Raw genomic sequence first — 12,879 nt, 5'->3', positions numbered from 1 at the left:
GCGTTGTGGCCGAAACTTCGTGAGAATTATTTTATTGGTTTATTTTTATTATTTTATTATTTCCCTTCTACGTGACTTTACCGAAAGAACCAAGAAGATGAATCCCTGCAGTCACGAAAGCTTTAAATCGAAATGCAACCATTGTGTTTGCGGTCGTTCTTGTGGCCACCCTAGTTTCTAAGTTTTTGGTTAAATGTTCACAGATTCATTGCGTAATTGCAACAATTAGTGTATTCCAAAACTATTGAAATTCTTGGTGTAAAATACAATTGCCATACAGTCCTGCACTTCAGTAGACAAGGGTTAAAACATCTTGATAATAACATTAGTACAGTATACATTTTTTTAATAAGCAGGCAATGTGGCAAAGGAGTAGGATTTATTCGAATTGCAGATTATTATATTACTAACAAGTGCAATCTCAAGCATGCTTATTCATCTGGTGCTTACGTATGTACGTTGAACTTCTTTCGCACCACACGTGGCCAACCGTGCTAATCGGAGGTGAGGCGAGTGGCTGAGTGAGTGAGTGGGTGAGTGAGTGGCTGAGTGAGTGGCTGAGCGAGAGGGTGAGTGGGTGAGCGAGTGGGTGAGTGGCTGAGTGAGTGGGTGAGTGAGTGGGTGAGTGAGTGGCTGAGTGAGTGAGCGAGTGGGTGAGTGAGTGAGTGGCTGAGTGAGTGGCTGAGAGAATGAGTGAGTGGCTGAGTGAGTGAGTGAGTGGCTGAGTGAGTGAGTGAGTGGCTGAGTGAGTGGCTGAGCGAGAGGGTGAGTGGGTGAGCGAGTGGGTGAGTGGCTGAGTGAGTGGGTGAGTGAGTGGGTGAGTGAGTGGCTGAGTGAGTGAGCGAGTGGGTGAGTGAGTGAGTGGCTGAGTGAGTGGCTGAGAGAGTGAGTGAGTGGTTGAGTGAGTGAGTGAGTGGCTGAGTGAGTGAGTGAGTGGCTGAGTGAGTGGCTGAGCGAGAGGGTGAGTGGGTGAGCGAGTGGGTGAGTGGCTGAGTGAGTGGGTGAGTGAGTGGGTGAGTGAGTGGCTGAGTGAGTGAGCGAGTGGGTGAGTGAGTGAGTGGGTGAGTGAGTGGCTGAGAGAATGAGTGAGTGGCTGAGTGAGTGAGTGAGTGGCTGAGTGAGTGAGTGAGCGAGTGGGTGAGTGAGTGAGTGGCTGAGTGAGTGGCTGAGCGAGAGGGTGAGTGGGTGAGCGAGTGGGTGAGTGGCTGAGTGAGTGAGCGAGTGGGTGAGTGAGTGAGTGAGTGGCTGAGTGAGTGGCTGAGAGAATGAGTGAGTGGCTGAGTGAGTGAGTGGCTGAGTGAGTGAGTGAGCGAGTGGGTGAGTGAGTGAGTGGCTGAGTGAGTGGCTGAGCGAGAGGGTGAGTGGGTGAGCGAGTGGGTGAGTGAGTGAGTGGCTGAGAGAATGGGTGAGTGGCTGAGTGAGTGAGTGAGTGGCTGAGTGAGTGAGTGAGCGAGTGGGTGAGTGAGTAAGTGGCTGAGTGAGTGGCTGAAAAAATAAACACAAAAAGCCGTCCTATCGTATTTATTTACGTTCTTACTTTATTTAAATTCCGACATGTCAACACGGTGCGTATTCTTAGCACAGACTAATGTGTGCATTCACCATGAATGTAAATTGCTAAAATATTCACCCCCATCTCCTTGATGTGTACGTGCCAACGTAACACTCATGCCCGTGTGCGCACTCACCCTGGCGATAATAAGTTCGCACATGTCCATATGCTTCATGTTTATTCACCCTACATTTTATCTCATGCCGAATGCATAAAATATCAGTTTTAGTCAAATCTTCTATATTATTTTGTGTGTGTATATATTCCAGTGTGCTGTGGTAGAAAGAAACACATTGCCTGAGCTGTATTTCACTGTGATGGTTTTCTCTTAAGTGGTCTCCATATTGATTTCTTAAGGTTTATGTCATTTCACAAGCACTACAACAAAATCTCAGACCACCATAACTCCGTGGAGGATAATCAATTATTAAAATATTTACGACAAAAACTACTCATATTTTACTGATGGAGGACACAATATCCCTTCATGAACATCACAGAGTGGTATGGATAATTTAGTTTTTACAACTATACTCCATTACGCTTCACTACACTATCAAATCTTATCTTAATGCAGCACATGAGCTGAACAGTAACATGGCTGGCTCAAAAGCGAACCACACCGTCAGGTAGCCAAGGTATAATTATGCGAGTATATATATACAAATAATCTTGCGTCGAAATGCCCTCATGGTAGAAATATGTAACTCGCTGACACGTTAGGAAATATTTCCATATATACTATAATTACTGTGTTTTTCACCCATGCCTTGTTAATAACACACACGATGTAATACAAACACGAATAGAGACATTGACAGAACACCACCCAAGACAAATAACCATGTCTTTATTCTTACAATAAACTGATCTGCTCTCACCTCAACAAATAAATACATTCTCAGGAACAAAAATAAACAAGACGCAGAACAACGTTACCAGCACCCTAGTGTCATCTTTAGTTTGCGATTGCTCACATTTTTTTGTGATCCCGAACAGAAAATAGAGGGAATACAATTCATACAGTTCAGCTAGTCAGCCTAAAGACCAAACTTTTACCGAACATGTTTGACATTCTGTAGTAGGCCTGTCCCCAATTGGCACCCTTGCGAGTTGATGAATTCTCATGATTCTGGATCACGATTCGAATTAGTTTTACATTGGTAGTGCTCTGTAATCATATGCCAATCAAATATAATGGATTGTCATCTGCGATTTTATGTATGTATTGTGAGCTTAATAATTCATCTATTAAATTGATGCATCACTACAGCCCAGGCCACTGGTGGCCTCTGACAATACACATGTGAAAACACCCCCATCATCATCGTGCTGCTGTCAAACCCCAAAGGTTTCAAATGCGTGGCGGCCCTCACACTGATGATGTTTTCATCAGCGAAAGTGACCCCCACTCTGCAAATTAGCCCTCCTCAGGAAAGGTATAAGATGAAAGTGCAGCCCTGTAACTTCCCACTCTACAGCCTGCTCCACAAGTTTTAGCTCGTAGGGAGCCCATCTAAAACGGTATTTGACCTACCCTCCAATGCTGGTCAGCCATCATGGAGAAGGCCGGAGTACCCACACTGGGCCTCACCACACATGACCTGCCGATCGACAAACTGTGGTGTGCTCAATTATACCGCTGAGTGCACAGATGTCGGTGTGGGGGGGCGGGATTTAAAACACTTTAACATTACTATAACTGCCGCGCCACGATATCGAACCAGTGGTCTCTGAATTGCAAGTCCAGTGGGAGATAAACATTACACCACGATGGCATCGCCTGAATACGAGTCCCAAACTAAATCTACTACATGCCAATCATATCCATGGGATCCTTTTTCCAGTGCTGTTTCAAAGTTATACTCCAATTATTACTTGTGTAGTGACTGTGAATGTCACTGTGTGGTGCCGGGCTTACGAAGCCACAGTGGATAATAATGTGTCGGCATTATGTGTAGCCCGCGTACTGGGCGTAGTACCAGCCCTAGCGGTCAGCACGGAGGCGCCACGTACAGTGTGCGGTGGGGGCTCCCGATGAGAGAGCAAGAGAGTGTCAGCCAGCCAGAGTTACGTTGGGGCATGATACGCTGGTTGACTTGCCGACACGTGACTGGATGATATTGGAGGGGGGTCACCGGTGGACGGGGGCCGCTGGGCGGTCACGTGGTATAAAGGAGCTCTTGGGAGCCTTCGGGAAAGAGCTCGAGAGATCTAGAAGGTGGGCGGGGCGAGGGGTGGAGCCAGCCCCAGCCTCGGCCGATATAACGGGGGAAAAGTGAGGGGCTCGGGGTTCTTCGTGTTGCTGGTGAAGAAGATCCACGTCGGGTAAAAGAAGCCTCTAGCCACGTGGTCCGGGACCCAGCTTGTGGTCCGGGCCAGGATAACGAACCGTGTCTAGTTCTGCCGTAGCATGGCTAGATGGGCATTCAACACCCAAGTGTAGGTTGTGTTATGTTGTGTTATGTTGATTAGGCGAAATAAATAGTGTTGCTTCCAAGACAACGTCTGCGACTCAGTTGGACTCACGACACTAGAAATTTTCACTCCATACCTGTGATGAGCGTGGTTATCTACGTATGATGCGATATAAGTTCAACATTGCATACGTACGACACAAAAAGAAATGCGTACAATGTTGTTGGACACACTGTGAAGTATAAAATGCAAGCAGTGTTTATCTTTAATGAATAACTATTAAAGAGGAGTTTCTGACAATTATATATCCTTGCCCTGTCATTTAGTAAGTGCAGGTGTAGACTTGTGCAGCTCAGCAAATGAACCAACGGATTCAGATGCCCCACTTTAAAAAGTGTGTTTAACACGTAGGCTTTCGCGACCAATATCATCCATAATAGAGGTTTATGGGCTACATCTCGTCAATATATAAATGTGTCGTTAAAGCCCGCCACCACCCGACACAGCCAACCAGTAAGGGTTGTCACGTAAACAGAACGTGCCAATTCGTCACTAGTACAGCACACCGGTGTGTTGGAGAGCCAAGCCACACATACATACTTATTATCACGTGTGGGGCAAAAATGTAGAATGGCCAAAAATTCCGAGACCCTACATCATGTTACAGATACGGAATACTGGGGAGGTAGTGGTGGATGCAATATATACCGCACTGCATTATAAAACCGGCCACCTGAGTTTGATTCGCTGATATGACTAATACCAGCGATGGTGATATATGGGCTGGTCCTGGACCCCTTCCTTCACCAATCTACACTGACTGGCATCGGGAAGTATGGCCAAACAACCCCCATTCAACTGGCATGGCATGGCACCACTTTCATCCAGTAACAGATTGCCAAAGGGCTGCAAATTTTTATTAAAATTTTCATGACACTGGAATGTACAGTACTACATGATAATACTGTATGGTGTTTCGTAGAATTTGTATGCGTGAATACATTAAAGCAAACATCCTCTTGTTAAGAAGTTTATAATGCCAGGGCAAGGGTCATTGGCAAGCAACATTATTGTTAAGACAGCATCTACATTGCAGTCATTATGGTCAGCAATATGCTTGGTCATCATTAATTGCCAAGTTGCTTATAATAGGTACAGTATTTGCGTTATGCTCTGGTGACCAAGCTGAGGCTCAGTCTCGGTTCAGATACCAAATTGCCACTGACGGGTAGGATTGCGACTTCTGAGATATTAAAAACAATACTTGGGACAAAACATGGGAAGAAGGATATCTGACAATTCCCGAACGAGAGAGAACTACACGTTCATGAGTTGACTGGTACAGATTTTCCAGGACAGCTACATAAAAAAATCTGGGCAACCCCTACTGACATGCTTGACCAATAAACGAGCCAGGTCATCGTGACTGCGCACAGACAAATGAATGATGATGAGTTTCCATGTTTTTGTTGTGCTTGAGATGCCACTGCCGAATAATAAGAGAGATATTATAAAAACACAACTGGTGTTGCCATGTGGTGATGATTTGAGCAGGTAATTGCATGTCTGGAGAATTTACATACACGTGAAATGTCGCACTAATGAAGTCGCAACTCATGGCAACATTCTTACTATAATTGGAAATCCAATGGATGATGGGCAGACGATATTTAATTACGGTGACAGATTGCATCACAAAATGCTCATCACAGACATTAATGCATATACTTTGAACCTCCTCATTTCTCACATATAAATCTGGACATTATGGAATAATGAAGGCTTATTAGTGAAACATGATGATGAATGATATTGTAGATGTACACCCGTGCCAAGCCTGCTTAAGCCATTCAGTCTTACATAAATTACCTTTTATGGTCAAGAAATTATTTCATCTTTTGACTTAATTTGTAAGTAGTTTTTTAATCTATAAATGTTATAACGTTATACACTTATATGTATATACATATTAAGTGTATTCATCGTTTCTAATGATCGCATAGCATACTACTGTTTGAGTAATTAAAAACAAAGTAAGTAGGCTTGGGCAGGACACAAGTCTGATAAACAAGACTGGCGAAGGAATGGCAGCCGGAGAAGAGAACGTGCCAGAGTGGACGACAGTGACAGAGATGGATCAATGCGATCAGCTCATGTGCCCGCAGTGAGATCGACTATGTTATCAGAGGTTGTTCGTTTGCTATGTCGCTTTCCAATGAAGCAATTTGCGAGTCATTTATCAAATTTAATAAATGTGGACGACGCCAACCACACACACACACACACGGCTACTCAATTTTCAAATAACGTCATGGGATGTTTAATGTCCATTGTGAAGCAGATGGCGTTTGTTTTATGATTAATACACCATTATTAATCATGGTGGGCAGGAAAACAACGTTTGCGAGTGGGATACTGAATAGTTGCACCGACAATGCTAAGGTAAATTTCGATTTAAAGCTTTCGTGACTGCAGGGATTCATCTTCTTGGTTCTTTCGGTAAAGTCACGTAGAAGGGAAGTAATAAAATAATAAAAATAAAACATAATAAAACAATTCTCACGACGTTTCGGCCACAACGCAAGCAGCCGTCCTCAGGTGAAGAATGAGACAATGCCAAGCTAGGAGCTTATATATAAGCTGCGTTGGAGGTGGAAGAAAGAGCGCCTTAACAAGAGAATGTGCATATGAAGAGGAATTTAGCATATACATGGAAAATGCGTAGGAGGTGGGCGGGGGGGTTTCAAAGTCATATTATGCCCATGCATTATGCAGGATCAACAGCACCAAGGGGGGATGCAGGGATTAGCAGTAACAAAGGAAAGGAATGTTAATGATATGTAGCTGCAGTTACTCAACAACCACGTAGAAAACTAAAGTATAAGCTACATTAAAAAAACTAAAGTATAAATTGCATAGCACCATCAGTATGATTACTATACTCTACACTAAGCTGAGTTACTAACAGCAAGTAATACATTACAATTCTACGTCGTAAAAATTATATAATATGCTTCCATCTAAACTTTATTATATTGTATCACACGAGCATATACCGTACTATATACTGCCAACATTAAATTATATACTGTATTGCTGTAAACCAACCTATACCTTATACATTTAATATAACACTATGTATTATTCTACCCACCCTAATGTGTGTCGAAATGGTTTATTACGTCCTTCCAATGATTGCTGAGAGGATGACATTGTCATCCTCTCAGCCGACAAAGGCAATGCCACTGTCATCATGGACAAAATAGAATACAACAACAAAATTCAAGAACTACTAAACGATGGCAGCTATACAAAAATAAAAAGAGACCCCACCAACAGCCTCGTCTCCAAAACCAACAACATCATTTCTGCTTCAACCGCATTAATTGATCAGACCAAACAGTTCTCGTTGAAACCTTCTGCAGCCAGGCCACCAAGATTGTACGGCTTGCCAAAGATACATAAAGAAGATACACCTCTTCGTCCCATTGTCTCTACTATCAACTCCCCCACTTACAAACTGGCTCGTTTTTTGTCCGAAATCCTACGGCCTTTCACTGGAAAAACCACCTCTGCAGTACTAAACTCTACTGACCTGGTATCGACAATCAAGGGGATTGCCCTGTCCCCAGACGACCTGCTTGTCAGTTTTGATGTGGTTTCCTTGTTCACCAAGGTGCCTGTGCCTGACACCATCGCAATCATTGAAGACTTGGTTCATCAAGGACTGAATGCTGGGGTACCCCCCCTGGTGAGACACTGCTTAACCAATACATACTTCACCTGGAATGGAACCTTCTACAAGCAAATTGAGGGCACCCCAATGGGCTCTCCCCTATCTCCGGTTGTAGCCAACATCTTCATGGAGAAATTTGAGATGGACGCCATCCAGACTGCCACTCTACGCCCGACCTTATGGAAGAGGTACGTAGACGACACTTTTGTCATCTGGCCACATGGCCGGCCTGCTCTAGACCAATTTCTCGACCACATCAATTCCATACACCCAGCCATCAGATTCACCATGGAAGTCGAAAATGATGGCAAGCTACCCTTTTTGGATGTCCTAATCAAAAGGAGACCTGATGGTTCAATGAGCCACTCTGTCTACAGGAAAGCCACCCACACGGATGCTTATCTAAAACCGGATTCCCACCACCATCCATCCCAGAAGAATTCCCTCATCAAGACTCTATATCATAGAGCCCAATGCATCTCCGACCATGAACACATTTCCAGTGAACTCAAACACGTACGCCAAGCTCTTAAGGCTAATGGTTACTCCGACTACACAATCCGCAAAGCCATCACTCCAACCATCAAGAAGGATCATGTTGAGGAGCCTTTCAAGACCATCACCTTACCCTACATTGCTGGGGTCACAAAAAAGATCTCCAAAATCCTGATTAAACACAAGATCCAGGTCCGATTCAACACAGTACATAAAATCCGTGATCTGGTACCGTCTGTAAAAGATGTGGTTCCAGACATACAGTACCCTGGCGTCTACAAACTAAGTTGCCTCTGTGGTAGCAGTTACATTGGGGAAACCAAACGACATGTCTCGGACCGCATCCGTGAACATAAAGCTGACCTGAAACACGGTAGGACAAACACCTCAGCCGTGGCAGATCACTGTTACAACTCAGTGGGCTCACATGATATTGACTTCTCCAAGACAGAGGTTCTCTGCAAGCCATCTGGCTATCATGAGAGATTCGTTCATGAGGCGATCCACATATACAAACACAGAGACTAATTGTAACCGAGAAGATGGATTCTGGCTTAGCAATCATTGGAAGGACGTAATAAACCATTTCGACACACATTAGGGTGGGTAGAATAATACATAGTGTTATATTAAATGTATAAGGTATAGGTTGGTTTACAGCAATACAGTATATAATTTAATGTTGGCAGTATATAGTACTGGTATATGCTCGTGTGATACAATAGAATAAAGTTTAGATGGAAGCATATTATATAATTTTTACGACGTAGAATTGTAATGTATTACTTGCTGTTAGTAACTCAGCTTAGTGTAGAGTATAGTAATTATACTGATGGTGCTATGCAATTTATACTTTAGTTTTTTTATGTAGCTTATACTTTAGTTTTCTACGTGGTTGTTGAGTAACTGCAGCTACATATCATTAACATTCCTTTCCTTTGTTACTGCTAATCCCTGCACCCCCCCTTGGTGCTGTTGATCCTGCATAATGCATGGGCATAATATGACTTTGAAACCCCCCCGCCCACCTCCTACGCATTTTCCATGTATATGCTAAATTCCTCTTCATATGCACATTCTTTTGTTAAGGCGCTCTTTCTTCCACCTCCAACGCAGCTTATATATAAGCTCCTAGCTTGGCATTGTCTCATTCTTCACCTGAGGACGGCTGCTTGCGTTGTGGCCGAAACGTCGTGAGAATTGTTTTATTATGTTTTATTTTTATTATTTTATTACTTCCCTTCTACGTGACTTTACCGAAAGAACCAAGAAGAAAAATGCTAAGGTAGTTTCGGAATTATACAAATGACATCCTACCCCAACCAACCTCCTTAAGCTCTCCCACTTGTTATCATAACTGTCACCATACACTACACCACCATTTTTTGTTATAACCCCACTCGTTATGTCAAACATCGGCAGAATTGCTGTAAAGCGCCTTAGAATGCGACGATTTATAGCAATTTACGTTAAGGCAAGCTCTCAAAAAAGTCTGCCCATCGCTGGTTACTTGTATAAAAATGTCCACTCTCGTGTACACAAACGGCCACGCACCTCGCTTCAGTGTTAAAGGACGACGAGGACCTTCCCGCAAATGACTCACCTTGGCGCCCTTCTTCCTGTGCCCGCGAGCCTCGGTGGCGATTGTTTCGGTTTCGGTCGATTGGCCATCACCACCAACACCACCACCACCACCCTCATCTCGGGCTGCGCTGTTCATCCCCGGGGGCTCGCATGGGTCACTTCCCCACCCGGCCTCCTCTGTGACCCCGTGGGCAATGCCTTGGAATGCGTGCAGGATGAGAGAGCGAACACATTTTGTTGTTCTAAATCAGCCGAGTTTTGCTGGAACATGAAAAACGCATTTGTCGAATGCCGCCAGCGACGTGACGGGCCTGTTGCTCGTAGTCGAAGGAAAATCTTGCGAGAATGCGACGTTTTGGGCATTGGCTACTTTTGTCACGAGGGAGATGGAGAAGCGGTCAGAGAGGTTACGTGAATAATTGTTGTTCAATAACAAAAAATGTTTGAAGAAATGTTTTTTTTAAATGAACAGTATTATTTTGGCATACGAGTAATAACTCACGAGAGCGTATTTATAAAGAGACAAGCCCTTCAAAAGTAAAAAAAAAAGTATCCCAAAACGAATTGGTGTTAATAGGAAAATTATCTGCTCACACAGAAAATGGTATGACTCATTATATGCCTCAAATAACAACCATTTTTTTAAAGTTAGCTTTCTACAGCTAACGATGCAATATAATATTTTGCCTGAATCATCCGTTTGGAGAAGAAAAAAAAACGTTTAAGTGACAAATAACCTCTTCAAAGCTACTGAAAATATGCGATGGGCCGATATTAAAGCTGGGATTTCAAAGCAGATTTAAGTTACTTAAAATAACTGCATAAATACGGCTTCATAAAGCAACACTTTTAGCAAATTAGTTTGAATCTGTTAAATACAAATTACCCTTCTGAAAATAAATCCCTAAAGGGTGTTCATAAAAGTTCTGCAATAACCACAAACTATCTTATCAAGGACGTGTACATTATGAGACTTAACATGATGCATAATTCAACAACACGTATGCCAATGGAAATGTAAAGCGATAATTTCAGGTATTCTTGCTGCGTTAACAATTTGAATAGTTTACAACACGTACATTATACACACATACTTGACATTAAACCTAAAGCGGGTAAATCCGATTTTGAAGAAAGGTACTATACAGTATACTTAACTGAGCTCTTGGTCCATTTAGAAAACTTGCAATTAAATCCGCACGTTATAATTCCGTACAAGTCCGTAAGGTCAGACGGAGACTCGGTCCTTCAGAATCACATGGCAACACTTGAAGCGTTATGAAGCTCCACGAGTCATCGGTTGACTGTTCTGGGTGGGAGGAACCACGCTCCACACATCACACGCACACAACGGCGTGTACAGCAATCATCAAGGGCGAGTTTACCTGTCCTTGCGCCACTCCCTGTGACACGTGCGCCCACCAATCGACAAGCCAGGCCGCCACGTGCGTCTTCGCCAGCTGGTTTAACTGGCTTTCTCGTGGCTCTTCGAGGCAAATTCGGCTTTACCAGGTGAAACCCAACATTGACGGAGCGTACTGTAAGGCAGTTAAACATTTTTTGTGGTGGAAAGCCTGCTGATGTACTTTGTTGTGACAGTTCGTGAAGTACTTTGCAAATGTCCTGTGTAACTGCCTTCTTTCCCCATTAAAACGTAAATTATATTAAGTTTTAGTTTGTGCAGACTTGGGGAGGCCTTCATCCAGCAGTAGACTGACCATGGCTGATGGATATGGATCTAATGAATGGTTAACGTCTGAGTTTGAGGACTTGCATCAGTTTAGAATCATAAAAAAACACGAACCAGGGTAACCTTGAGAGATTCGGTATCAGGACAAGGGTAAACCTCATTCAAAATGTAACTCGTACGACCTGGGGGTCATTGCGCCGGCGTACTCAACCACAGGGAAATTTGCCCCACTAAGGGCAAAAGCTGCCAGTGTTGATTTAAAGACACCCAACTGAACAGCGCTTTGCGGGCCATCACAGGACTAACACATTCCTGCGGAGGGAGCTGGTAGGAACGTTGGGTTGCTCGGTCAATGGCCAGGGTCAACGGCGGCGTGGTGTATTCCGCAAATATGGCCGACTGTGAGGGCGGGCACAAGCCGGCGTGAGTAGGTTAAACGTTGAGTTTTATAAGGGCACCACGGGGTGACCAGCCCCTAACCACCCAGCCCCACCCCTCCCACCCCCCACCCAGCCCCACCCTCCCCACCCAGCCCCTCCCCACCCTCCCCTCCCCACCCAGCCCCTCCCAACCCTCCACACCCAGCCCCTCCCCACCCTCCCACCCAGCTCCTCCCACCCTCCCCTCTCCACCCAGCCCCACCTCTCCCATTTTTGGATGCACGACGGACGGACGGACAGAATAATCCCCTGTGGGCTGGTGGAACCAGGTGGTTCCGACCAGTAAAATCTGTCAGTGCCATAGCTTGTGGTAGTCGGGTGCCGCACTACCAGATATTCACCGCAACACTCCACCGCACCGATTAGAGGTCGGCCGAAACCTGCCAAATAAAGACTTGTCTGAACAACAACCCCGGTATCCATGGCTGAGATCCAGGAACTCGACATTTTGCACAAAAATCTTGCACGAATGCGAATGTCAGCATGAAAACGGACTTCAAGTAACGTGCTCAACAAAAGACGTGATCGGCGAGCATACAGCCACCACACTGCCCGGCTTCCGTTAAGCAACGCTTAACGGAATTCGCACAAACCGTGGAAGATACGGATACTCAATGCACACGTTTAAAATATAAATCGTCGACTGTATAGGTTTACACGGCCGTGGATATAAATATGAAGAGACATTTTATGTACGTGTTTAGTTTTTATTTATATTCAGATTCCAAAGAACACAGGATGAGATGTTACTATCCTTTGTGCAAGCACTTCCAAGAGTTCATGAACAGTGAGCCTGGTGAAATTTGGGGAGCGCATCGTCAGTAGTGACCTTTTGGTTCCTAGGGTGTTTCGGCTTTAATTTAGAACTAGCTTATATACCTGGCGTTGCCCGGGCCAAAAAAACATTTCAAAACTACTCTTAAAAATCTAACAGCAGTGCGTACTGACTGTGGTGGTACCTGCT

The 12,879-nt window shown here is 44.3% G+C and overlaps 1 protein-coding gene across 7 annotated transcripts in view; it reads right to left on the bottom strand.

The window, feature by feature from the left end:
• LOC133345550 (uncharacterized) overlaps window positions 1-11,124 on the bottom strand; it is a 35,279-nt gene extending 24,155 nt beyond the window's left edge. For 5 of the 7 annotated variants that reach the window (XR_009755450.1, XR_009755451.1, XR_009755452.1 and 2 more), the window contains exons 1-2: window positions 10,944-11,124; window positions 9,805-9,983 (exon numbers count right to left, since the gene is read on the bottom strand). The gene's annotated coding sequence lies outside the window, so the exon portion shown is untranslated. Of the gene's footprint in view, window positions 1-9,804; window positions 10,917-10,943 lie in introns of those variants that run through there. The other 2 variants (XM_061556430.1, XM_061556429.1) reach the window with 2 other exon arrangements.
• Window positions 11,125-12,879: the final 1,755 nt, after the last annotated feature.

This window comes from Lethenteron reissneri, chromosome 22 (genome assembly GCF_015708825.2).
Source record: "Lethenteron reissneri isolate LAM-NWPU_2019-01 chromosome 22, ASM1570882v1, whole genome shotgun sequence".
Lineage (NCBI taxonomy): Eukaryota > Metazoa > Chordata > Hyperoartia > Petromyzontiformes > Petromyzontidae > Lethenteron > Lethenteron reissneri.
This window is presented reverse-complemented; position numbering and strand designations above follow the sequence as displayed.